Source organism: Mustela nigripes, unplaced genomic scaffold (genome assembly GCF_022355385.1).
Source record: "Mustela nigripes isolate SB6536 unplaced genomic scaffold, MUSNIG.SB6536 HiC_scaffold_76, whole genome shotgun sequence".
NCBI lineage: Eukaryota > Metazoa > Chordata > Mammalia > Carnivora > Mustelidae > Mustela > Mustela nigripes.
In genome coordinates this window covers 2177915-2201853 of record NW_026739491.1, presented here as the reverse complement: position 1 = coordinate 2201853, position 23939 = coordinate 2177915, and the positions used below count along the sequence as shown (strand labels likewise).

The following is a 23939-nucleotide window of genomic DNA, read 5'->3' as shown; positions in this document are numbered from 1 at the left end:
ATAAATAAATCTATATAGAGCAAGAGAAGAGCATCTTGCTTTTTTTCCAAGGACATCTGCAAAGTTTTCTTTGGAATTTCTTGTATAATGACCTCTACTTCGCCAATTCATGCAGCTCCTGCCACCAGGTGGAGTGTGACAATTGATAGAGCTCTTAGTAAATGTCTATGGTAATCTGACAAAGCATTTGTTTCCTGTTCTTTCCCCACCACTCTCCCTCTGGTTGAAAGGAGTTTTCTGTCTTGGTGTAGGTGAACGTGCAAACCAAAAGCATAAGGTGATTTTCAATTCATAATTCCTGCTAGTGACAGCTTATTGAAGATTTTTGAGTAAACAGTTCTCAATAATTGATTTTCTTTTTCTTTTTTTTTTTTTTTAACTTTTGTTTAGTGAAATAATAGTAATGAGAGTAATGTATCCCTGGAGATTTCTGATTGTGTTTGTATTGTGTTTTCTATTTTGTTTTCACTTAACTAAGAGGAGAAATAAATTTTGAGAACTATGTGGAATGGATATGAGTTGTTAATTGTTTAGAACAGAATCTTTTTCCAAGCTGAGTGAACAACAGCTTTTTTTCTCCCTGTTCCTGTTCTTATGCTTCTGCATACCCCCCTTGTCTTCTCTAGAGACAGGAGATATTTTAGATTAGGGAATTGCCAAACTAAAATTGGGAGGAGATAGCGTGGTAGAGAACAATTTGTAAGAAAAAATATAAACAGAGTTCGTTAGTATGTATTTGGCTCTGAAAGTGATTCAGTCTCTAAAGTCAAATTGATGTGTGTTAGTGAAAGTGTTCTAGCTTTAGAATTCTGTTAGCATTGAGCCTCCTTATAGTTTCAGGGTTAGTTTGACAAGATGCCAATGAATGAGTCACTTTTGCTGAAAAATTCACGTGTTGCAGCCAGGAAAGAAGGTGAGAACTGATTAGTGGAGTAGGGGTGGGGGATGCTGTCACAAAGTTAAGACAATCTAAGCTACATTTGGGGAAAATGGGGCAATTGAAAAAATTTACATTTATTTGAAATTTTTGTTTGTGGGAACTGATGTGAAGATTTAGTTTATTTCTATAACTTTTTCTTTAATTTCTTTTTTTTTTTAAACTAGGGACCTCAGTTAATAGAAAATTGTAACCATTTACGTTTATGTTCAGTTAGACATTTCATCAAGTGGTAAACTGTCATCTGAACTAAGTTTGAATTTTAGAAGCTGGGCCTTCCTCAGACTTATTTCCAACATAAAACATTGATAATTCAGTTTGAAATAGTTTTCTTTTACAACAAACGCCTAATGCGGAATGCCTAGCATTTTGTTTTTCCTTCTCAAAAGATCTACTTAGCCTCTGGCAAAACACTGATTTTCCTTTTACTTTCATTACTAAAATCTGAATTACATTACTCACATGGCAGATATTTTAATGTAACATTAATTTTTTTGGTTGTGAGAAAAATGCTAAATTCAGCAAAGTACAAAGAATGTCATAATCCAGAATTAACAGCTACTAACCATTATCATTATTTGTTTCTATTCCTTTTATACTATGTTCACTTTTCTATTGTCATTTTTTCTATAGCCACTTAAAAATTTATACAAGTAATAGATGCACACATGCTCTTTTTTTGCTTTATTAAAAAAACAAACATTGTGGATAGTCATTAATTCTTACAGTGGGCACTTATTCTTATTTGTTATTACTACCTCAATCTTTGGTACTTAATCAGTTTCTTCCTCAAGACTAATTATGAAATGTTATGCTCCATTTGGGAAAATATGGTCTTTAGTGAGCATCTTTCATGGCTAAAGCTCAGTGAATTTCATTGAATTCTTGGTTAGAAGGTTCCAGTGTTTTCAAACTGTAACTTGAGATTTTTGAATAAACTCCCTATTGCAGATTTTGAAATCAGCTCCTTGGCCCACAGGGCTTTAATTTGTGGTTGACAGTTTTAACTCAGGAAATCCCCAGACTTGATTGGTTAAACCAATTACATGGTATGGAGCCATTAAAAAATCATGATTTCAAAAATATTTTAATGATAGAGGATGTGCTCTTGATAAAGCAAGTGAAAAAGTACATGCAGCTTCATATGCATTATAATCCCACTTTTGACTGTGTTTCTTGTATGTATGTATGTAGGCATGTAAATACATAATAGAAAGTGTCACTATGGAGTGTTGGAAGCTGATGAATTTACAGGTGGTTTATTTTTTCTTTATGGTCTTAATGTATGTTTGCTTTAATCTCTACAGTAAATATGTTGCCTTTTTATAACCAGGAATAGACAAGAAACATTATTTTAAAAAATTTTTAACACCAAACTTTTGTCTGTTCTACAGAGAGTTAGCATTTAAATATCCAGTGACATTCTCCTCATGGTATATGAACCTCTCTATTCAGAGAATCCATCTATTTTAAATACTACTAATACTGAAGTATAGAAGCAACTATTAATTTCTTTAATAGGGTTCATTCTTATTTTGCACCCCTTCCTCCTCATTTTGGCATGATGTGTGGTCTTTTGCTTGTCAGAATAGAGGTTAGATAGTTTTTTAAAACAGTCATCTTGCATTTGATGCTTTTTTAAACTGAAATTATTATGAACATCTAACATTTTTGAGTGTTTTTTAAAACTACGATTTTTATAGGTTCAAATACTTAGTGGTCTGGCTATAGATTATAATTTGGTTATTCCTCTAATATTTGATGATAGGATGTTTCCAGTTTTTTGCTGTTACAAATACTGCTATGGTAGAAATGCGTGTGTGAATTTGTTTGTCTCTGATCGCCTTAGGATACATTCTTAGGTGTGAGATTACTGGATGTATTGGTCGGCTATTGCTGTAATAGTTCTGCATAACAAACCAGTGTTGTATTGAGTAGCTTACAACATTTATTTTCTCACTGGATCTGTATATCACCTTGAGTTTTCCTGATCTAGGCTAGACACATCTACTTGAGTTTGTGGGTTGGCTGGTCCTGCCAGCTCTGCTCTGTACCTGTTCACTTGGAGGCCTGCCACGAAGAGGCAGCAACAACCTGGGGCATACCCATTTCACCAGAATACCCGAAGCAGACCAAAATACATTTTTAAGTCTCTGCTGGCATCAAGTCTTTTAAAATCTCACTAGCCGAAACAAATCATGTGGCCAAGCCCTGCAAAGTTACATGACAACGGGTGTGGATAATAATTTTATATCAGAATATAAAGAATTGAAAACAATAATCCATCTACCTAACTTGGTTAAAGTTAGTATAAAAGAATTTAAGTTCTTTTTCTTGAAAGAACTTAAATATATATATTTTTTATAAAAACATATTTTTTACTACTTATTTCCAAATAGCCTCCAGAAAATGCTGTATCAGATTAACAGCAAATATGACAGTACCTAGTTTTTCCCAGGAGGTACCCTGTGGGAGGAAAAAAGCATTTTGCTAATGTGGAAGATGAGTTAATAGGTATCTGATGCTTAACTGGCGGTTTATTTTTCAAGCCACTTGTCCGTGGTACAGATATTCCATAGTATTCCTTAGAATACTTAGAAACTTAGAATACTTAGAAACAGTTCAGTTTTAGGTTTTATTTTCCTTTTACCCTTTATCCTATTTTTCTTATTCCTTTTTAGAGAGACACCTTCATAGTCTTTGGCCTTTGCTACTGCTTTGCTTTTCTGACTCTATGTTTAAAAATTACAGTCTCTATTCCTTACAGATTGCTTAACCTAATATAAGATGAAATACTTTCTGGGTTTAATAAATAGTTGCCATTTATGAAGCCATTCTCATTTTAAATTTGAACATATCTTACTAAAATGGATTTGAAGCCTTTGAGAGAGAAGTTTCTGTTCCTGTCATAACTAATTATGTTTCTGATGCATAGAACAACATTATTTAAGCTAAGTAGGTGACGTGAAAAAGGGACTGTGGTTGGGGGAGGGGAACTGGAGTTTGATTCTGTTCCTGAAATAGACTTTTTCATAGATTTTGAGTTAATAATTTAATATATCTGTTTCCTTATTTATGGAATGTTTGAATAATGCCTTTTAGGAGTTAATGAAGGTATATCATTGTATATGTATCTATCATGTATATGTATCTATTGAGTGCACTGAATGTTTTTGGAGGTAAGTTCTATTTCAATGGAATAGGTTAGCTTTAGTCATAGAGTTAACTTCATCTCATATGGAACACCTTCATCTTACCGGTCAAGTACTACTTTTTTTCCCCCAAGTACTACTTTTTTTAAGAACTTAGAACATTTATTGCAGTCATGAGTAAGTACATCACTGTAATAAATAAACTGGGATGTGGACTGTTTTGACTTAGCCATGGTTATATATATAATTAATCCGTATCTGATTTGAGACTAGAATCCAGATCACTATATTCTTTGTTCCGTTTTATTTGGTAAATTATATTCTTAAACTATTCTGTGGACCTTTATCAAATATTTTTTTGAAATAGGACATTAGGCACAATAATTACATTACCTTTAGGCTTCATTGCATTGGAGTCAAGTAAGTAAATTAGTTCTTGTAGTCTAATAATGGTAACCTGATAGATGACTATCTCCAGCCTCTGATGCTGGTGACTGTAGAATGTTACCCTTTTTCATTCAGAACCAAACTAGTGTGATTGGCTCATCACATTAGAATTTAAGATTGTTATTTTTATTAGAGATTCTTAAATTATAGTGGGAATTTGACCTCATCTTTGTCCAGAGCTTAGGAGTTCCCTAGGATTCAGTCAAGTTCATCCCTCCTGCACAGTATTTATGGGACACCATTGGTCCAGTTGTTTGTTGAGTTTACTTCCTCTTGTGTACACAGGGGATCAGCTTCTTACTCTGTTTTTTCTTTTTATATCCTTTATTCTTGGAGTACATTTGTTGCTATTGCCAGTAGTTGTACCTAACTAATCAAAGATTGACAAAGAAGCTTGATGAAGTAACTCATATTTTAATTCCACATACATTTATTGTGAGTTTTCTATAGTGGAAGGTATGGTACTAGGTCCCTGGAGGGTGAAAAGAATGAAAATGTTGCAAATGGCATATCCAGTAAAGGGTTAGTAGCCAATTGTATAAAGAACTTATAAAACTCAACACTAAAAAGCGAATAATCCAATTAAGAAAGAGCAGAAGACATAGACAGTCATTTCTCCAAAGATGCCAACAGACACATGAAAAGATGCTCCACATCACTCATCATCAGGGGAAGGCAAATCAGAATCACAATGAGATATAGCAGCTTACATCTTTCTGAATGTCTAAAATCAAAAACTCAAGAAACAATTGTGGAGAAAAAGGAACCCTTGTGCATTGTTGGTGGGACTGCAAACTGGTGCAGCCACTGGGGAAGACAGTATAGAGGTTCTTCAAAAAAAATTAAAAATAGAAGTACCCTACGATCCAGTAATCTCACTGCTGAGGATTTACCCAAGAATATGAAAACAGTAATTCAAGGGGATATATGCACCCCCGTGGTTTCTGCAGCATTATTTAGCCAAATTATGGAAGCGACCCGTGTTCATCAATAGATGGATGGATAAAGATGTGGTATACATACACAATGGAATATTATTCAGTCATAAAAAGAACAAAATCTTGTTATTTGCCGTAACATGGATGATCAAAGAGTAAAGTGCTATGATATGCGAAGTAAGGCAGTCAGAGAATAATTATATGTGAAATAAGGCAGTCAGAGAATAATAAATACTTTATGATTTCACTCATGTATGGAATTTAAGAAAGGAAACAAATAAAGAGGGGAAAGAGATAAACCAAGAAACAGACTCTTAATTATAATGAACAGATGGTTACCAGAGGTGAGATGGAAAGGGTGCTGGGTGAAATAGGTAAAGGCGATTAAGAGTACACTTATCTCGGGGCGCCTGGGTGGCTCAGTGGGTTAAGCCACTGCCTTCGGCTCGGGTCATGATCTCAGGGTCCTGGGATCGAGTCCCACATCGGGCTCTCTGCTCAGCAGGGAGCCTGCTTCCTTCTCTCACTCTCTATCTGCCTGCCTCTCTGCCTACTTGTGATCTCTGTCTGTCAAATAAATAAAATCTTAAAAAAAAAAAAAGAGTACACTTATCTTGATGACTACTGGGTGGTAGAAGTGTTGAATCAATATATTGTATACCTGAAACTAATAATAACACTGAATGTTAACTACATTGGGATTATAATAAAAAAAGAAAAGAAAATCTTGGAGTGTTATTTTCCTGTGACTGGTCATCACCTTCAAGATGTTCAAACTCATTAGCACTGATGCTTTTAGCAGCTCATTCTTGATTGACTCTCTTGCATCCTTCCCTGCCGTCATCTCTTTATACTGGTCTCACTCAGTTCTCTGTGCCTTTGCATATGCTGTTCTCTATGCATGAATTCTCTTTCCTTTTTACCTGGTAAATTCCTACTTATCCTTTGAAGATCCAGTGTAAGCAAGATCCTCTAGAAAGTTTTCCTTGACTTCTTTCTACTCTGCAGGCAAAGCTAGATAGGTATCCCTTTTCTGTGTACTCATGGTATTTGTGCCCACCTCTCTTATTTGTTTTCATTGCACTGTGTTGTAATTATTTGTGAGATTCTTGAGGATAGAGAATGTGTCTTCCTCATATTTGTACCCCTCAAGCCTAGCAAAGTAGATATATAGCAAGTGTTTTCAAATATATTAATTCATTAGGCTTTCAAGAAGCTAGTAGTCTAGTAAGGTGGCCTATCATGTCCATGCTCAGGCATTTTCCCATTCAAAGATTTTCCTTTCAGTTTCAGTTTCCTATTTTTTTTTTTTGAGAAAAAATATTCTCATTGTTGCTTCCTACTTGAATGTTTTAAGAATGTTCAATATTTTTACTGTTTCAATTCAGAGCAGCTTTCTCTTAGTTTCATAAAAGGAAAACTTCTATGATGTGAAGTAGTATAAAACGGTAAATGAGCCAGGCCAGCAGTCTGGAAATGTGATGTATCTAGAAACAGTCTCCTCTGTGGTGTTGCTACGTCACTTATTTCTGTCTATTGTACCTTCTTCTTTGGGTTCTCCTGACTTTATAAAACATGCTTACATTTCTTTTATCTTTTAAATAACAAGAATTTCTTTTTCTTAATTTCTTTCTGCCATTGCCCTGTCTTTGTGTCACTTCATGATTAAATTTCTTAAAAAGCTTAATCTTGGCTTAGTCTCTATTTGATGTTACTTTTGCCTTACCTTATAGCCCATTATCAACTCACTGCAGTCAGTTTCCATCTTCATTCTGCTCTAGTGAACTCACTGAAACTTCTAGTAACATATCTACCAAATCTAAAATACTTTTTTTTTTTTAAACTTCATTTTACTTGAACTAACTGTAGCATTTCAGGTTAATGACCATTTCCTTCTTAAGGTTTTCTTCTTCAGAAAACCAAGAAACTTCCTTTCTTAGTTCTTTGACCACTTCAAATGCACCTACTCACTTTTCTTCTCAGCCACTTCTTCCTTACCCTGCCCTTTAAAAATTAATATTCTGTGGTGTTTCATCCTTGTCTTCCTTTTCATCTTGTTCTCCCCCCCCCCCCATGGGTAGCATACAACCTCAAACCACCACTGAGTGCCAGTGACCTCCAAACCTTTATTTCTTGTTCCCCTCTCTCTCCAAACTCTAGACAGATGTGCATTTTCCGCTTCAGCCTATTGGATGTCCCAGGGCTCCATATTCTCCAGATAGAATCCCAAATCTACCCCCTTCAGATTCTACTTCTTTCCCTTTTTGGTTAATGACATTCCATTTATCTAGTGGCCAAGCAAAAAGTGGAAGTCGTCATGGTCCTTTTGTCTCTCTCTTAGTCTCTTATCCGTAATTGCAAAGTCCTGTTTATTCAAGCTCTTTAACATTGCCAGTGCTCCCTTACTCCCTTTACATGGCAGCCCCTTGCATCCAGTCCTGTCTTTATCATCTAACCTTTCACTTTTAAAAGGAAGATGTAAAATACAACCTTTTTATGTTGGCTTTCCTGCTTATGACTCTTCAGTAGCTCCCTTTGCCTTAGAGTCTAGGAAGAAATCCAGACTCCTTATGGTGGCCTCATTATCTTACCCATGAGCTTCTCCATTGAACCCATACACATCTTGTCCTCCAGACTTGACACATACTTACATTTTCTTTATTATGCTCTATCGTTTCTTCGACCTGGAATGTTCTTTCTTATCTTCTTTGTTTAGTACTTAAACCTAATATAAGCAAAGATTTGACCCACAGGCTCATTTACAGGACAGTACAGTACAGAAATAGCCACATATGAAAAGTGGAAAACAACTGCAAATGTATCCGTGTGCATTAGCAAGTAATACACAAGAGTTAACAATACATGCATATTATGAAGTACTTACCCGAGTAGGAAGATGAATGGAAGGTAAAAATATCAAATTGTAAAACATTACAGTATGATTTATTTAAAATACAAAATATTAAAAAAAATTGTGTATATGCGTTCATGGTTATTTACACTTGAAAATATGTGGAGGGTGCATGGGTGGCTCAGTCAGTTAAGCATCTGCCTTCTGCTCCAGTCATGATCCCAGGGACCTGGGATTGAGCCCTGTGGCCAGCTAAATGAATAGAATCTTTAAAAAAAAAGAAAGAAAGAAAGAAAGAAAGAAAAGAAAATATGTGCGAAAAGTTCTAGACTATTTAGAATTATTTGCATGGAACTGTTAATAGTGATTTCTCAGAAATGTGGGATTCCAGAGAGGTGACCAAGGAAGCTGGTGCTTTTAACTTTTTATACTCTTTATTATCTGTATTTTTTTATAAGGAGCGTATTAGTTTTTTAAACTACTGAAGTATAGTATAGATATAGAAAACTACATATATATGTGTTTATATTTATGTGTATGTATATATAGTTAAGATATATTTTTGCAAGCTGGAACACCTGGGTAACTAGCACCCATGTCAGTATCAGATATTTACTACACAAAGTTTTTGGGCTTTCTTTATTTCATTCCAGTTCCCTTCCACCAGAGAAACCACTATTGTGACTAATAACAGCATAGATTAATTTTGCCTACATATGGAATCATGTAGAGTATGTTTTTTTTCTGTCTTTCTTATTTTATTCAACATTATTTTTATAAGATTACATCTGTTTCTTGGGAAGTTTTAAAAAAATGTTTATTTTGAAATACAAGAGTCATAGGAAGTTATCTTTTAAAATTTTAAATCACTCAAGAAAAAAGTTTGTTATCTCTCAGATATATTCATCCCTGACATCTTTTTGCTTAGCTAAATGCTTTCTCTTGTGAATTGGTAGTTCCTTGCTCTGTTTCTCTCTATCGTATTGATTTTACTATTTGTTGGTATGTAAGAAGGCCACTAAGAACACTAAGGACACTAAGGAGGACACTAAGAACTGTGTCCTCATCACACCTAAAACCTGGTGTATACCTAGTGCTTCACTCATAGTGATATTTAAACATTTGTTAAAGAAAAGCAAGAGGTTCTAATCATGATTGGCCTTTATATCTATTGAATTTCTCTGAACTGGTTTCCTCATCTATAATATGGGCATTAAAATGACCAGTTCAGATGCTTTTAGCTGTATGTAACTGAAAGGCTAACTAAAAGTGACTAAAACAATAAGTGGACTTATTCACCTAATGAGTTACTGGAGTTGTCTGGTTCAGCAGCACCATCAGAACCCAAGTTCTAGTCATCCATCTGCTCTGCCACCATCAGCATGTCAGCAAACATTGCTCATGGTCATTGCTGTAACTCCAGGCTTTATATCCTTACGCATGAACATTCTGGGGCAAAAAAAAAAAAAAAAAAAAAAAAAAAAAGACCAGTTATTCTTAAATGTCTCATTTTAAGAGCAGGGAAAACCTTAGTTAGAGGCCCTCAACAGACTTTGCATCTCATTGACCATTTTTGTCACATGCCAATGCTTAAAGTAGTCACCGGCAAGAAGAGTGGATCCAAGACTGATTTAGGTTCTGGAGCTGAGGATTTGCCTCTCAAACATTTGGAGGCTAGACACCCAAACAAAATTGGTTTTTGTTAGCATAGGAAGCAGAAGGAATAGAGAATAATGGATGTTGAAAAAGCAATCAACAGTGTCTGTCTCCATCTATGACTATAACAGTTTTCTCTACTAATGTAAATTAATTATAATGTATATTTGAAGATGTGTGAATCCTGAAATACTATACAGTTAAAATATCCATTAGTGCTTGTTACTGGTTTTAGAAAAGTCTCCCTTTGCCATCCTAAACTAACAACCTGCTTTAGGGCAAGGAATGCAGAAATAATTTTACTATAAAAAAGATTTTACTATAATATATTGCCAAAGTAACATATTATAAGGAGGTAAATCTATTATAGAAAATAATGTAATTTATTTCAAATGTGAGCTATGAATTATTTTTAAAATTGTTTGATATTTAAAATATTTGTTTATAAGCTATATTGTCACCATTGTTATTAATATTAATATTCCATGCCTTTGAAGCATAGCAGCCTTGATGTCCCTTTGTTAACAATACTTTCACACCTACATTGTTTAAGAATATCAGAGTTTATCAAAACCTGGTGGTATTTATGGATTTCAGTTTTTATAATTGTTGAACATTATAGTAGACAGGCCAGATCACAGATTCTTGCATTTCTTTTTCCCAACAGAGAAAGGTGAGAAAACCAGACAGAAAAAAGGAGTTTACTCTTGGGCTGTTATCTTCATATGGTAGCTGGTTGGAGAGGCTGCCCTGTAAAATTATCTTCACAGAAGACATGTTCCCCAAAGTTGATTTACTCCAAGTTCAGGAAGCAAATGTTTGTGTAAATCAGTATGGATTGACTAACTTCTTTCCGACTAGCTCTGTCTGAACATGACCAGAGTAATTATTAGTTTCTGTCAGTTAAGCACCAAACTTTCCTTTGCTCTGAAAGATGAGGCCCTAGAAATCTCCAACTAATGTGTTTAATTTGTTACCTTTTAAAAAACCTTTCACTTTTTGCCAGAACAAATTATATCATTTTGACCAAAAAGAAAACTAAAGATAGAGATCAATTCTGAACTTAGTTCTTTTATGAGCAGTGAATGATTATTGCTGATCTCATTTTATCTAGTGCTTTCTGTCATCTAATATAGTACATGGAAAAGAAATTAGCACTCCTATTCCTCTGGAGTAAAGAAGCACAGATAAACTTACCCTGAAAACTTATAATGCCAAAGGAAAAGGATTTAGTGAAATTGGGGAGTGTGTTCACTGAAAGAATTTGAGATTTGTTGTGTGCAATTAGTCATGAATTTGAGACAAATTTATAGAAGTGTAAGTTAATTGACCTTTTAATTAAGAATGAGATAGCAACCTTACTTTATTTTTTTTAAATGTATTATTTCACAGTTCACCTTTTTCATGGAATGTTTATTTGATTTTTAAAATAATCTGGAGTGACATCAGGCAAGGGAAACAAAAGTGAAAGTAAACTATTGGGACAACACTGAAATAAAAAGCTTCTGCACAGCAAAGGAGACCATCAACGAAACAAAAAGGCAGCCTAACGAATGGGAGAAGATACTTGCAAATGATATATCTGATAAGGCTTTAATATTCCAAGTATGTAAAGAATTTATACAACTCAACACCAAAAAACTCGAAAAATCCCATTAAGAAATGGACAGAGAACCTGAATAGCCATTTTCCTAAAGACATGCAGATGGCCATCAGACAATTGAAAGGAGATTCCACATCACTAACCATCAGGGAAAGGTAAATGAGAACCAAAATGAGATATCACCTGATATCTGTCACCATGGCTAGAATAAAAAAGATGAGAAGTAAGCATTGGATAGGATGTAGAGTAAAAAGAACTTTCATGTACTGTTGGTAGGGATGTAAGTTGGTACAGCCACTGTGAAAAACAGTATGGAAATTCCTCAAAAAATTAAAAATAAAAATGTCGTGTAATCCAGTAATTCCACTATTGGGTAGTTGCCCAAGGAAAAAAAAGCACTAATCCAAAAAGATATGAGCACCTTTGTGATTATTGCAGCATTATTTACAATAGGCAAAATATGGAAGCAACCCAAGTGTCCATTGACAGAGGAGTGGGTAGAACATACAAACGCATGCACGGGTATTACTTGGCCATAAAAAAGGATGAGATCTTGTGACAATGGATAGACTAGAGAGTATAATGCTAAGTGAAATAGAGAAAGACGAATAACATGTGATTTCACTTACATGTGGAATCTAAAAACAGAGCCATAAATACAGAGAGCAAACTGATGCTTGCCAGAGGAGAAGGGGAGTGGGGGCATGGCCAAAACTGGTGAAGGGGAGTGGGAGGTATAGGCTTCTAGTTAATAAATCCCAGGGATAAAACATGAGAACGCAGGGGAATATATTCAACAGTATTGTAATAGTGTCGTATGGTGGCAGATTGTAGCTACATTGGTGGTGAGCACAGAATAACATACAGACTTGTTAACTCACTATTTTGAATACCTGAAACTAAGTGTTACATTGTGTATCAGTTAAACTTAAATGAAAAATAATCTGGAGTGAAATCTCCCAGAGTATTATTCATATCTTAAAATCCCCAACTAAAGGCAAAAATAAGAGTTCGAAGCCACTTGTAAACACTTGTCACAAAAACTTCTGAAGGTGTACTTTTCCTGCTCTGATTTCTGTTTGTCCTAGATACCAGTTCATCAGATGAAACAGTTTTTGCAAACTATCAGAAGTATTGCCCTTGCTGCTAATAGCTGATAAGATTACATATAACTCTTTTTAGATTTTCAGTTTCACATCTTACTTGCTTAATTATCTTCTTTAGGTATAAAGCATTTTATAGCCATCACTTCTGAAGAGAAATTGATTAGTTCCCCAAAGATGGAAAGACTAATATGATTCTCTAGAGCAGGGACTGGCAAACTATGGCCTGCACCTGGGCCAAATCTGGCTTACTGCCTGTTTTTGTAAATAAAGTTACTGGAACACAACCATGTCTTTCATTTACATACTGTCTATGGCTGCTTTTGTGCTATAATGGCAGAATTGAGCAGTTGTAGCAAAGACCTGTTTATAGGCTGTTTATAGAAAAAGTTTGTCAGCTATTGCCCTAGAGAAATTTAACCAGGGGGATACTTGACTTAGATATTAAGCACAGTATAATGGTCTAGGGCAGGAGGGAGTGCCACACTGAGAATAGGGTTTATACCAAATAATGAGAAGACTCTCTTACATATAGGCCAGCCCTGTGGTTTTCTACTGATTTTTAGAACCTCATTTTCTAAAAGTCTCTTTTTTATTTTGGATACTTTCTCTCTCCTTCTTGTTTCCATTCTCCTCCTCTTTTCTAGATTTATTAAGGTATAACTAATATGAAACTCACCTTTTTAAAAAGGTTTAATTTTTGTTGGGTTGAAACTATCAAGTCAAGATAATGAACATATCTGTCACCTCTAAAAGTTTCCTTGTGTTCCTTGGTAATCTCTCCCTTCCTCTCAGCCCCCAGTCTTGTCCCCAGGCAAACATTGGTCAGCTTTTTGTCACTATAGATTAAGTTTACAGATTTTAGAATTTTAATAAATAGGTTTATACAGGATCTACTCTTCGAATTGTTTCTGGTTTCCAGCTATTAGATAGAAAACTACTATGAACATTCATATGTAAGCCATTGTGTGGAGATATTCTTTCATTTCTCTTAGTTAAATACCTACTTGTGGTTGGGTGGTATGGTAAGTATATTTTTAACTTTAATGAAATTGCCAAAATGTGTACCATTTACATTCCTACCAACAGTTATGAGAGTTTTAGTTGCTCCATACTCCTTCATTCCTAAATATGAACATAACAGCCAACAATCTCAAGATGTATAAGGGAAGGCACTAAAATGAAAATCAAAACAGACCAAGAACATCATATGGGACAATTCAAAATAACTATAACTTTAGATCCTCAAAGAGAAGGTATTGCATCTGTGGAGCAAGACCAGGATAATAGAATAAGAGAACAAATAGAAAACAAAAAGGATTCTTGAAAACAAAAAAAGGTTTTGAAAATGAGATTGGAATAATCTCTTAATACAGGGAAGGGTGAAGTGATCAGTGATGGAAGAGAGAAAAATTTTAGAGGATCACACCAGAGGTCTGGTGCCTGACTAATAGAAATTCTAAGACAAGAGAACTGAAGATGGAGAGGGAGAAAATATTCCAGTAACTAATATAAGGAAATTTTTCAGATGTCTCATATATTCCAGATGAACAGAATTTACTGAGTACCAAACACTGCAAATGAAGAAAGACCCACACGCCTATACTGAGTGGCACATCATTGCAAAACTTCAGAAAAACAGGAAAAAGAGATATTAAGCTTCCTCAGAGGGAAAAACAGTTGCAAACAAGGATTGGGAATCAGATGGCATCAGACTTGTCAGCAGCAGCAGCAACAGCACAGGAAGCTAGGATGGGGAATGATGTTTTTGAAATTCAGAAAAGCAATTTACAATTTGAAATTCTGTTCCCAGTCCAACTCTTGATCAAGTCTGAAGGTAGAGGGGCGCCTGGGTGGCCCTGTTGGTTAAGTGTCTGCCTTCAGCTCAGGTCATGATTTCAGGATGATGGGATCGAGCCCCATGTCAAGGCTCCTTGCTTAGTGGGGAGCCTGCTTCTCCCTCCCTCTACCTTCTGCTCCCCCTGCTCATGATCTCTCTCTCTGCCAAATGAATAAATAAAATCTTAAAAAAAAAAAAAAGTCTGAGGATAGGACAGAAACATTGTAGACATGCAAGGTCACAAGACTTACCTCCCATGCATTCTTTTTGAGGAAGCTACTGGAGGATGTTCTCCATTAAAATAAGAAAATGAACCAGTAGAGATGAAGACATGGATCCAGAAAATTGGGAATCCAATACAAAAGAGAGATGAAGAAAATCCCGTTTGATGAAGGAAAAACCCAGATGGCTGTTGTACAACAGGTTTAGAGGCCAACCAGTTTAGTTTGGACAAGAGGATAGAGGATCTAGGAAAGATGTAACCAAGGGAAGAAAATAGACTGACTTACTCTGTGATGTGATGTGTTTTGAGCCATCATTCAGAGAGATTTTATACCTTCTTTGGAGAGTATGGGGAAGAACTAATGACAGGAATGTAGAAAACTAGGCAAATAACAAAACAAGGCATTTTTTAATTCCAGGAACAACAAAATGTATAAGAAAAGTATAATTACTGTAACTAATTGTCTCACCGATTAATGTTTTTGACATGATTCTAATAATACAGACTTTAAATATGGATTTAACTAAAAATTGTGGTATTACTGTAATGGTAGTAGGGGACGAAATAAGAGAAGGTAGTATAAGAACTAAATTTCAGTTATCTGTGGTAAGAACTCAGCAGGTAATGATTAAATCGAAAAGTTGGGAGATCACAATGAGCATGTATTTTAAAATAAGAAGATAAATACCTGAAGAAATCTCTAAAAGACTTGCCAGTAGTTTCCTGACAGAAACAACTAGATGTCTGGAGAGGGTTTGTATTATAAGCCTTGTATTACTAGCTTTTAAAGCTATTTTGAATATATTACTTTGGTTTAAAAAATTAGATAGAAGAATGAAAGTCTGGACTTAGCATTAGATAGGATGTTGAGTCTTTGTGGGGTATCCTGGACTCCTGAAGCACATTACCTGCTGACTAAGTGTTTGACCTTCCGTCCATCCCCAGACTGTGCTAGGGGTTCTGCTTGGGCCACTCTAATTCTCCCTTTTCACTTTTCTAAGTACAAGCCACATGGAGCTCTACAGTTGGGTAAGACATTCCTTCACAGTCTGCCAGAGAGATGAATGTGTCCTTCGGTTGCACTTCTCTTCTGGATGGAGAGAAGATGTAGGCCCTGATAATTATAATATAAAACATAACAAATGCCTGTTACTCTTCAGTGTAGCCCCATGAGATATTATGTCTCTTCTGCCCTTAAACTGATACCTTCTGGTACCATACTCAGCTCGGAAACTCTCAACTCCATGAGGCCAGGGATTTTTACTTGTTTTGTTCATTGATGTATTTATTGGCTGTCAGTAAATATTTGTTGAGTGAATGAGTACTCCCTGAATTACTTAAGTTCCAACAAATGTGTATGTAGAGCCTCTGGTTGCCGAGCTTAGGCTTTTGTAGGGAATATGAACATGAAAACAATTAGAGTAAATTTGAGGTCAGAATATACATGGTACCCAGAGAGGAGATTGTCTCAGTGAGAATAACTTATGGAAGGCTTCGCAAGTGAGCTGATGGCTAGAGTTGAGTATGGAAGGGTGAGGAGCAGTTTGCTAGGTAGACAGAGGCCTCCCAGGCAGAAAGAACAGTATGTGCAAAGGTGTCGGAATAGGAATAGGAAAGCATATTCAGGAACTACAAGTAGTTAGGATTGCTAGAGCTGTGGTTCTGTCAGATGAAGATTAAAAGGCAAGCTTATATGGTTTGAAAACAAAGCACTTTGCCCTATTGTTTTCCTTTTAATGCTCAGTATTATAGTATTAGTAATGGTACAGTTACACAGCACTTAATATTTGCCGGACACTTTTCTGGGTGCATTGACTCTACTAATTCAATTTTTAAATCATCACAGTAACCCTAGGAGATACATACTGTTATCCCCATTTTATGCAGGAGAGTTTGAGTCAACTTACCCAAGGTCACAGAGCCAGTAAGTATGTAGAGCTCTCTATGAATCCAAGCCATGTGGCTCCCACTGTTTTGGAATTTCAAATAACATCAAGGAAAAACAAGTGATTTACATTTATTTAAAGGGTGGATGGATCATACGAGTTGAGAACCTATTAGATTGTCAAGTGAGAGGGAGAGCATTGGGAAGTGTGTAAATAAGACAAAGCTAGATCACAAGGAGGCCTAGTGTACCCATTTCCTTGACTTTTTTTACTCTTTCTGCTTTTGTTTCAGGGCAGCTTGATTTCTAAAGCTCTGTTTCTCTGAATTTTTTTTTTTTTTAAAGATTTTTTATTTATTTATTTTACAGAGAGAAATCACAAGTAGATGGAGAGGCAGGCAGAGAGAGAGAGAGAGGGGGAAGCAGGCTCCCTGCTGAGCAGAGAGCCCGATGCGGGGCTCGATCCCAGGACCCTGAGATCATGACCTGAGCCGAAGGCAGCGGCTTAACCCACTGAGCCACCCAGGCGCCCCTGTTTCTCTGAATTTTTACTCAGTTATAAATAATGCCTGGGAGGTCATCTTTCTTTTTCACCTCAGTTGGAATGAGGACCTTCCTCCTCAAATCCACCTACTCAAAAATAGTCTCTTTTGTTTGATATCAATGAGTTAATTTTTAAATAAAAACATTTGTTAATAGTATAATTGTGTGTGTGTGTATGTGCACATGCCATAGCTATAAAAGGAGACTCAGATTTTGGCTGGGGGTTGTAGTCTGTCATTTCTTAAAACTTTATTTTTTTTCATTTTTAGAAAAGTCATGAATGTTCACTTGGAAAATTCAGCAAGGGAGAAAAATAAAATTTCACTTTGATCTCACTTCCATATTTTAGATCCTTTTCTTTCTTTTTTCTATGCTGTATATTTGTATTAAAAATAAAATTGGCATTGTGCTTATTGTTTTTGAAATACCTATTTTTTAACATGTTTTGTGCATTTCTTTACATTTTAAAGTATTCATCGAGAATATTAATTTTGAGTAGCTTGATGGTATCCTATCATATGGGACAGGTTTTCTCTGCTAATTGAAAATAGAGCTTCCCTGTGAAACCTTTCATAAGCCAAAATGATGGCATAAAGTGAGGCATATCCCCCCACTTTCCAAAAGTTTGCATTTCACCATCTTGCTTTTATGAAACACCTATGTTTATACAGTAACGGCTTTTTCCCTTTGGATTTGTTTCATTTAGTGAAAATGGGTAATAATGTAGGTCTTCTGGGACAGCGAAGTGGGATAACTCGAACTTTTGGAAGGTGACGGACACCTGTATAGGGTTTATTTAGCCAGTTCACTCTTTTTAGACATTTATATTGTTCTCAGTTCTCTCCTGTTTCATGTCTAGCTTTGCAGTATATATCCTGGAACATAAATATTCGCACATAATTTTGGTTCTTTCTTGGAAGTGAAAAATGACAGGATCAGGAGAAAATAAATGCTTTTTATGTTTTTTTTTTTTTATTGTCTTTGTGAAAACTTTCTTCTGTGTAAAGAAATCTGCCTCAAACTGGCTTAAGCATAAAGGAGAATTTATTGGAACCATGTTAGAACAACTCAGGAACCCAAGAGCAGCTTTGGGGACTAGCACTGGAGAGTTGCTGTCTCTTGTCTCTCTTTGTCTTTTTCTGCATCTGCTTCATTTCCCCTCTTTCTCAGCTTGTGTGTATACGCTTGACAGACAGAAATCTTCTGGGTACTGTACAGTTCCTAAGTTTATGTCTTCTCTGTTCAAGTCACTATCCCAGACTTGCTGGCTTTTCATTCCTGGTTTTTGGAAAGGGAATGTACTGAGCCTCGTTGGACCAGGTATCTAGTCCTGGTTCAGTTAGCTTTGGCCAGGGGCCCATGTCTCCAGTACAGACGTGGCTAGGTCAGGGAGTACCTCTCAAAGAAAGGGAGCTGGATTAGGCCCATATCCCCAGAAGTTTCCGAAGCCTTGTATATTACCTGCTTGCTCTCTGGAAAGATTGTGCCCATTTTTAAGGTCATTTTCTTAAAGAATAAGCTCTTTAACGTGCTGGATGGACTTCTGCCTTGAATGTAATGAGAAGCTTTCACAATTAATTGATTTGGCAAATATTTATTGAATATGTTTCATATGCCAGGTATCCTCTTAGATGCTGAGAATATATCGGCCCAACAAGACTAAGTCAAGGCCTTTCTTTTAGTCATCTGTGACAAGTTTGACATGCTTTGAACTGATCTTCAAAATAGCCTTTTTAAAGTCTTAATCAGATTTCATTTTACCAAGAGTATAATACAATTAAGCATTGTATAAAAAGGAAACACCCATAATGTTTCCTTTGTTGGATATATCCATTCATTTTTTTTTTCTAAGTGATTGGAAGTTGTGAGGTTCTGATACTTGACATCTTAGAATTTTAAGTTAACCTTCCTCCTCCCCTCACCCCTGTGGGAGGGCGGTGACAGAGTGCAGGGAGGCATTCAGGCTATTCAGTTTCCGTTCTCTGCAGATTTAAGTGTGATCCTTTATATTGAACTAGACTTTCTTATAGGTAAGATGTTGCAGGACTAGAGTTCTTCTCCTAGTGGAAAATTAACTGAGAGGAAAACCTCTGCAAAGTAGAAAAAGTGGTGTGTTTGGAATTTCCTTCAAAAACAGATTAGACCCTTAGGGGGCGCCTGGGTGGCTCAGTCGTTAGTTAAGTGCCTGCCTTTGGCTCCGGTCAGGATCCCAGGGTTCTGGGCTCAGGCTCCCTGCTCTGTGGGAAGCCAGCTTCTCCCTCTCCTACTCCCCTGCTTGCGTTCCCTTGTGTTCTCTCTCTCATTATCTCTCTCTCTCTCTGTCAAATAAATAAATAAAATCTTAAAAACAAAACAAAACAGGTTAGACCTTTTTAAAGATAGTGATTTCTACCTATCAGTCAGGTTAGCAGCTAAGTCACTGAGTAAGAAACTTGAAAATGTGCTGTGTGAGCCTGGAGTTTTAGAGGGAAAATTCCCCTAAGAATCATATTTTTATGTTTTTGTGCTCTGAGTTGGATTTCCTCAGAGTTAGTGGGTAGTGCCTTCTCATGAGACCTGATTGCAGTTAGGATGGGGCAGACCTCCTTTAGTGAACTGGGCAAGGTCTAGAACAGCCTACAGACTGTTCACACTTGTGAGACCCCTTAAGAGTGTTAGTGGGTTTTCCTTATTTCAGCTTGAGCCATATTATATTTGACATTTTTAAAGAGGCGCCAATTTTTTCTTTTTTTCCTCTATTTAGAAAACAAAACATGGAGAACAAAAAGTGTTAAGTTTTCCGATGTAATTCAAGTAATTTCATCCTTTTCTCCAGTTTCTAAACAAGACTGGGTTTGATGTGAGAAGTAAACCCTATGCTCTTGGCATCTATTATGTGTATTGAGTTAATATTTCAGTGCATCTAGAATGATACAAGTTATGTACTGTACTTGTGGTAATTGAGAAAATAGTCCCTAAAATAAGGTTTTGTGTTCTTTGGTTCAAACGAGGAATCTTGGTTGTGAAAGGCTATTCTAAAAATGATAGGAAACCCTGTCCTGGAAAACTTGGAGACTCTCAAAGATTATAGCTGTGTGAATTGTTCAGTGATATGATAACTGGTTATTTGTTCTAAGATGGGAAACAAAAGGTGTCAAGCATTAATAGCCCTCTGGACATGTTGAAGAGAAGTATTCTGGCTGTTTCCTTTAATCAAGTACAGTATGAACTCAGGAAAAATCCTTAGTTATGGCTTTTATGTAAACCAAAACAGATTAATACCAATAATATTTTTATTTATTTTTACTTCATTTTGGTCCTAACATTCGGAGGTTTTTTCCAACACTTTATCCATCTTGATTTTTTTTTTTTTACTTTGTTTAAAGCAAAGAAAATCAGTTATCTTTATAAGATGTGGTACTTGATTAGCTTTTTAAAAATAGATAAGTAAAAAGCCCATCAGCTCAGCAAAAAGACTAAACTATTTGTGCTTGTAAGTAATGTAACTTTTATGGAACTGAGCCCTGAGGGGTAGGGATTGCACATGGTTTGTTTACTAGCATGAAGTACAGAGATTCTGTAGCTAATCTAAGTCTCCCCATCTAAAGGTCTTTTAAACAGGAGCATCTATGAAATCTACATTACATGTTTACAGCCAATTCCTGATTCATTGATTGGGAGAGCTCTTGTGGTGAAACAAACACATAGGCTAAAAAATGTTTCATAGACAGTAGAAATGACATGTCCATCTTGAACAAATTTAGATTCCTAGAAATAGAACATTGTTGACAAATTTATTCACCATCTTTTTAAAAAATATGTTAGCAAGGACCTTTTTTCAAAAATCTAGTTCCTTGTTTTGAAATCTTGAGTATGATACTAGCTGAGACTAATTTGAAAACCGTCAAGGTTTACAGATCCTTAAAGTAAAAGTCCTCCTTTTGCCATTGTCACCACTTCCATATTTAACCTAGAAATAATTTGAATTAATTTGTTATGGATGCTGGCCCACACAGTCCAAGCCAATGAAAATGCAAAGTCTATTTTGCTTTTGGAGTCTTCCACCAGATGTCCCATGGAATAAGGTTGGAGTTATCAGCTTTGTTGGGAAAGGCTGAAATAAAAACAAAACTGCTGCCTACTCTAAAAACATTTTAATAGTTCTGTTTTCTTCTTCTAAGATAAAATTCAAAATCTGAGACTTTATTACCTGGAAGTAGGGAGTAGAAATGCTATAACTCTACTAAAAACAACTTTCTGTGGAAAACTTGTGTATTTGAAAAGGTATCACATTAGCTGTAGAGAAGCAAGAATATTTTAAATTTTAAGGCTTTCAATAAAAGGTACATTGTAGAGCCTCCTGGTGGCAGCAGTTCTTTGTTGCCAGAATGTCCTCATTTGAGACACCTGCCGAATGGGAGCTGATTCTGAATGAGCTAAACAGACCTATTCTTCTTGTCTATATCCTTTTGAGGCTTTTATTACAAACACTCTCAGTGAAATAATATGTTGAGCATTTTAAACATTCTGATTTTAGGCTCATTTCCTCTTCTATTTTATTTTTATTTATTTTTTTAAAAAGATTTTATTTATTTGTTTGACAGAGATCACAAGTAGGCTGAGAGGCAGGTAGAGAGAGAGAGAGAGGCAGAAGCAGGCTCTCCACTGAGCAGAGAGCCCGATGCGGGGCTCGATCCCAGGACCCTGGGATCATGACTTGAGCTGAAGGCAGAGGCTTTAACCCACTGAGCCACCCAGGCGCCCCTCCTCTTATATTTTAGATGGATCCCCTAGTTGTTAACTCATATATGCCTTCCATCTGAGTTCGAGAGTCTGGATGTCATGAAGGTGTTTGTATTAAGAGATTCCATGACTCCTGCTGCCTCTATACCGGATGACTCTTTGATGGTGCAGTATGCAGACCAGGTGCTACTTTTCAGTGCATCTCTGCTAGTGAAGGGATGAACTGATTGCTCTAGGGATTTGGGGAGATCAGTGGGAAGAAACCTGTGGCTAGCGTTTATATAACAGTAAAAGCTCTGTGCAGAGAAAAGTCTTAACTGACTATTGGCTTAACTGTCACTTGTCAGTCCCTCTGAATGCCTGTGGCCAGTAGGTTGCTGTCTGAGGTGCTCACATACATCTCCCATCAGCTGTAGAATGCTTATCAAGAGCGAGTTGTGTTTGTTCCCAAGCCCGTTCATGCCACTTGTTCTTGTTGTTGTAATTATGTAATTGAACTGTTACATAAACCAGTGACTTATGAAAAAACAAGTTGTTCCCATGAAAACCAAGTTAAATCTTTAGGAAGAGCTGATAAAGGTGAGTTAGTACAAAATGGCTGCCCAATTACCTTCAGATAAGACAACTGTAAAAGAATGGGATAAATTTTTAATTCCAGAAGGATCCTACATTCAAATTGCTTCAAAGTGTCTTAAATTCTCACCATAAAAGTCACAGGTGGCCTTGGTGGGAATGCAAACTGATGCAGCCACTCTAGAGAACAGTTTGGAGGTTCCTCAAAACGTTAAAAATAGAACTACCCGTGATCCAGCAATTGTATTACTAGGTATTTACCTAAAGGATAAAAAAATACTGATTTGAAGGGGTACATGCACCCCAGTGTTTCTAGCAGCACCATCAACAATAGCCAAATTGTGTAGAGAGCCCCAAATGTCCATCGGTTGATGAATGAATGAAGAAGTCCTGGTACTTACATTCAATGGAATATTACTCAGTCATCAAAAAGAATGAAATCTTTGCATTTGCATTGATGCGGATGGAACTAGAGAGTATCATGCTATGTGAAATAAGTCAGCCAGAGAAAGACAAATACCATATGGTTTCACTCATATGTGGAATTTAAGAAACAAATGAACATGGAGGGTAGAGAGAAAGGCAAACCATAAAATGGACTCTTAACTAGAAAGAATAAACTGATGATTACCAGAAGGGTGGTGGGTGGAGGGATGGGTGGAAGAGGTGATGGGCACTAAGGAGGGCACTTGTGACAAGCACTGGGTGTTGTATGTAAATGATGAATCACTAAATTCTACTCCTGAAACTAATTATTATACTGTGTATTCCACTAACTGGAATTTAAATAAAAACTTGAATCTCCAAAGAAAAAAAGTCACAAGTGGAAATGGTAGAGGATGCATTATGGTTGTAACTTTTGAGAGACATTTTTACATTCTTTAAGGTGTAGATCCACACAAACAAAAGGCCTGGTCCTGTCTTAGAACATTAGCAAATGGATGTTCAGTACACATACAAATTTATATGGTTTACAGATTTTGGTGACCCGCCCCCACCTTTTTTTTAACTGATCCTAACCTGGTCATTATTGATTTAAGACAGTCTGTGGTGTATTGCTTCAAGCTACTAAAGCTGAAGTGTACTTTTTAGTTTTTAATTCATTCATTCACAGATATTTATGGAGCAACTATTTATGTGCCAGGCATTCCACTTGGCTTCAGTGCTGAACAAGGCTGGTAGGGATTTCTCTTTTTAAGGATCTTATCTTCTACAGGCATGTTCGTGAAAGTATAGTGATTTAAATAGTAATGATTTTCTCAGCAATTATAGAATAGTTATCAAAAGAAAACCTAGTCTATGTATTGAAGGCCAGACCCACATCTGTCTGTTGACTAGTGGTTCTCAGGGCTGGCTTGTACCCTAGAATAACCTGAAGAACATTTGACAAATGCTGCATCCAGACCCCATATTAGACCAGGTAAGTTAGATTCTCTGGAAGTGGAGCCCATACATACAAAGACATA

The 23939-nt window shown here is 36.2% G+C and overlaps 1 protein-coding gene across 15 annotated transcripts in view; it reads left to right on the top strand.

Annotated features, from left to right (window-relative positions):
- The window catches only part of LOC132008247 (PHD finger protein 21A), a 192697-nt gene that overhangs the window by 44398 nt on the left and 124360 nt on the right, over positions 1–23939 (top strand). The window lies entirely within an intron of this gene.